Source organism: Nasonia vitripennis (genome assembly GCF_009193385.2).
Source record: "Nasonia vitripennis strain AsymCx chromosome 3 unlocalized genomic scaffold, Nvit_psr_1.1 chr3_random0014, whole genome shotgun sequence".
Taxonomy (NCBI): Eukaryota; Metazoa; Arthropoda; class Insecta; order Hymenoptera; family Pteromalidae; genus Nasonia; species Nasonia vitripennis.
The window spans coordinates 185,573-190,262 of NW_022279635.1; the positions used below are offsets into that span (position 1 = coordinate 185,573).

A 4,690-nucleotide genomic window follows, 5' to 3' on the forward strand; every position below is an offset into this window, starting at 1 on the left:
CATCCGCGAAACATTTTCCGAAAAACTATTTTTCAGTATAGCGTACGCGAAATAAAGGATTGTATAATATACATTTTAATATCCTATCAAGGTACTTAAAATCGTGAAATCACCGTAGAATATTCTGTTAATATATCGATTAATGTTAAGGCCACATTTTCATTCAGTCAATTCTCTAATGCTATCTATATAATTGTGGCAGTGATGTGTTGGTTAAAAACATATGAAAAATGGTCGTAAGAGTATATCGTTCGCTTCTTTATTTCGTCAGGTGACTGATCAATCATTTTACAAAAGTGGCTTTCTTAGAATAACTCAGCCTTATACTTATAAAGCGAACTTCTATTTACTAAATATAAATTTACACTGTTTTCCTATATTCTTAGCTTAAAATATAATAGCTCGTATTTCACTTTAATAAAATATTAAATACATTATTCAGATATAAAAATAGTATTTTCACAGTAATTGATAGTCACTCGTTCTATTAAAATTACTCATTTAATTTATGAAGACAAGGACAGCTATTATCTCAAGGTATAAGGCGGACAAGTATTGCGTTGCACTGGTTGAGGTATTCTTTGAATCGAATTGTTTGACTGGTTTTGATCCTTTTGAGTATTTAGGTTGACAGGAGGCTGTCGTAATTCCTGTTGTTGCTGCTGATCACTCATGGCGTTGACTTTCACACTTTTACGTAACTTCGTTGAATGTACTTGTAAAAGTCCTACATTTCAAAAGGTTTCGTCACTTGCCTATACGGCTGATATTTGTCTGGTTGGACGACCGTGTGATTTGTAGATGAATTTAACGGAATTATGGTTTCGTTACCATTTCCTTGAGATCCTGGCAAAGAGAATATTAGTTAGAAAAAAATTAATATTAAAATTTGCTTATGAATACAGACTCAAAATATTTATGGCATCTCACTAACCCCGTAAAGGTTTAGACTCCGCAGAGATCTCAAGTACGCGGTTTTCTACGAAGCAAATGTGGGGTATCGGAGGTCGTTAAACCTGCATTTGTTGTTGGATTTCCTTCACCTGTGTTTGCTGCTGCTGCTGGGACATTGGCTGAGGTGGCGGTGGCGGTAACATTTGATGTGGGTGTTGTGCTTACAGCTGCTCCCTCACTCTCCTATTTAATGGAATAAAGTCACTGCGTACCGGTGGCGCTCGATCTTTCAACGGCGGTCCTATGATAATTGGAGTGTGGCGAGTTCTTCTGATAGCTCTTTGCTGTTGCTAAGAACTAGGCTGCGAAGGAGCCGGATCAAAGGATATTTCAAACTACTTATTCTCTCGGTTTAGACAAAGGGTGAACGCCGCAGTTGCGGCTACTACTGCAGCCATCAGCAGACTCGCGACTATCGATAGACGAGCCATCGTGGGAAGACGCTCCCGGCTGTTAAGTTTCTACGCTGCCTAATGATTGAGTGCGCAAAAGGATACGATTGTTGTTGGACTTAATAGGTATCTGGACTCTGAACCTGAGGTTAAAATATCGAATGTCAGAATCAACTTTTATTCAATAAAGACAGTTCCATTGGGACAGAGAAATAATTTCGATTTATTTATTTATCCATGTACAATCATTTGCATATCTGTAGCGAATATGGCCTCGAATGTGACATCGCTACGTTATTCTTTTCAGTTTCAGTCCAATATAATCTGGTACCTGCAATATGCAAACATAATATGTATTCATAATGTATAATTATATTGTAATTATATTAAGAAATCAAGTATAATTGTATTAGGAGACAAGGGTTTATTCGCATGAGGGAATCCAAGTGACTGCAGAACAAGAATCATCCAAAGAAAAAGCAAATCATTGACGACAAACAAGTTGGCTGCTGGAGAAAGCTTTGGATTAAATTGGAGATGTGCAATAAAAATTGTACGAATTGAATGTACCTCAACATAAGCATACTTGTCTTGCTCATTATTGCAGTTTTTATTTTCCCATTGCTTGGTTACGTTAGTAGCAAGATTAGTCCACTCATACTCACGATCAAATGGTGCAATACCAGTTAAGAAGATATCAAGACTGTACATTTATATTTAAGTAGTTCTTGTGGCAATTGAAAAAACTCTGAAACCTTGGCTAAAAAATTCATAATATTAGTGTTATAATTAAACAGAAATGAACCTTATTTTAAATATCAAATTATAACAAGATTAAATTTTAAACACGTATATTAAATTGCTATATTTATATAAATTTATAGGTAATTTTACATAAACTTGTGGAAATATTTGTCCATCATCCAACATTGAACTCGTACTTTCTTTGGTTTATCTGTTTTAATATCTTTCTCAACAATACTTTGTACTTGTACTCTTGCGTAATCCTTTTCAGGTTTTTTTTTTCCTGTAATTTCATTCTTTCTTGTAAATTAATGTACTCGAGCTGAAAAGTGTGAGGCATGATGTACATGATTAATTTCCAACTTTAGCTCGTCTCCTCTGCAAATAAAATTATAATCAATATAAAACTAATCAGAAAAAAATTTAATATTCATTGACACATAAACTTACATAGTCACGTTCAATGTTGGAGTATCCACCTTTGATATTATGCAATACCTGTAAGGACAAGAGTTTCTTTCGCAAGTTCCAAATACTTTGATTAAATCACATAGAGGATGATTTTTTATCGTCATGTTATAAGCTAAATCTAGTCCTTATGGTATATAAAATCAAATTACAACTCCAATAATGGAATATGCATTATGTGCATCATATAGCTTTTCAGAAATTGGTGACACGATTGAATTCACTTCATCAGTCCTTTTTTAAACTTGACTGAACCACCGTGAACAGCAAAACTGTTAGACGTCATACCCAAATCGTGCACAGTATTTTTCTTAGCTGACAGACTGAACAGCAACACTTTCTCAGAACTGCAATCCTTTCCTTGCACAATTTCTACTTCTGATGAAGCAACGGTGTCACACATCTTCCTAAAATGTATATCATGTACATTAATATCAGCTTATTCAAAGAAAAATACTTTGCTTTCACATCTTTGACAATAGTGCAAATCTCTTATACGATACCTGCCAGGAGTTTATTCGTCATGGAGTTCTTTTCCAATGAGTCTTAAGTACCAGACTCAGGAAGTGACTGCAGGAAACGAATCATTCAAAAAAGAAATACATATACGACAAACATAGTTGGCTAATAGAGAAAGATTTGTCTCCGAGACTGAAATCAAAAACAATATCAGTGCTATTGGTACCAGTAATTATGAGAATTATGACTACAACTACAATTACTTTCCATATAATATTATTGTGAACATTAGCAACAACTCTAACCTGACATTTCAATACTACATACCTCAGCGAAATCATCTCAAGAAATGTACACAAATTCTAATTCTTTACACAACTTTCTTTTTAGGACAAACAGTTGAAATCGAATTAATTAGATCAAGTACTGTTACTCACTTAATAATAAAACTCAGCACTCAATAATCGGGAGCAGCTAGCAGCAGACCGCAGCAGACGAACAATCGTCTAGGAATTTTTCGATTTTGGGAGTTGCATCATCGGTTGCACCCGTCAAGCAACTTCGCGGCATGAAATTTTACTCGATAAACACAGCGCGCACTGAAGTTAGCCATCGGGTGCATTTCTGCACATCCGGTATCCAACGCTAGACCGTTCTCCTGTTCTGCTAGCAGACAGCAAATATTTGAAAACATACCTGATATAGTCCTGGGATGTTTTACACTGAGTAAACACAGCTAATGTCTTAATACATAAAAAAAGCTAATATTTTTAAAAAGTGTTTTTAAATTAATCTAAGTAGTGTTTTTAGTGTTTTTGGGGTTATAGCTTATAGCTTATAACCCTAAAAAGAAAAAAAGTGAAGTGTTTGTCTAAAAGCAGGACAGTGAAGTTTTTTAAAAAAAATGTAAAGTTCAGTGATTTTAAAAATATCTGTGATCATCGAGATACCAAGGGCAGGTTTGCGTGTACCCATCCAGACAAGAAGTACTCTCGAGGAAGAGGCAAATAAGATTTGTAGGAGTAACGACTAAGGATGAACCTGCCAACAAGTAAAGACTTTAAGTCCATTAAAGAAGATACAACAAACTCCATCAGCGGAAGATACCTCTAAGATCAGGAATAAATTGATTGATATCAACATTCTATTTCTTGCGCTTGAGGAAATTTTGATTCGCAACCAATGTCATGGCAAAGTTCAACTTGGTATATCCGAAGCTTAGGGATTACGAAACAAGATTGAAGTAATGTGTAGTCAACTGACAGCGTTTAACTCATGCAGAAAAGTTGGCGTCAAGAACGATGCTTAGGTAAACAACAGAAGAGCAGTAGTTACATTTCGCGCTCTTGGACTTGAACACGCTGATCATCATCTATTTTGTGGGTTGGTGGACTGTTCAATACCCATGGCTCAGTGTGCATGTGATGCAATCAGCGAACAATTCAGTGAAGTATGTAAAAAAGTGGCGAAGGACTCTGTGAAAACTGCAGTGATGGAAAAAAAGCCGCTACAGAGATTGGAGCTCCCGGACTAAACATTTAGAGGTTAGACTAGTAATTTTCTGCAGTTTAAACTTAAAGGTTTAACACAGCAACCAGGAGAAAAATAAGTAAAAAGTGTTATCATTATCAAGGATAAAACATCCTTTTTATCAAATTTTTATATAAATTCAT

General features: G+C 35.2%; 1 long non-coding RNA gene across 2 annotated transcripts; it reads right to left on the minus strand.

Moving 5' to 3' along the window:
* Positions 1–237: 237 nt before the first annotated feature.
* On the minus strand, positions 238–3,698 carry LOC116416998. Of its 2 annotated transcripts, none has more exons than XR_004227311.2 (7): positions 3,455–3,698; positions 3,062–3,209; positions 2,541–2,965; positions 2,241–2,468; positions 1,917–2,106; positions 935–1,677; positions 238–846 (listed from the first exon to the last, which is right to left on the minus strand). It is a non-coding gene; the product is annotated as an uncharacterized LOC116416998 (long non-coding RNA). The 2 variants fall into 2 exon arrangements; XR_004227310.1 differs by having other exon boundaries at positions 3,345–3,698.
* Between the last annotated feature and the right edge of the window lie 992 nt (positions 3,699–4,690).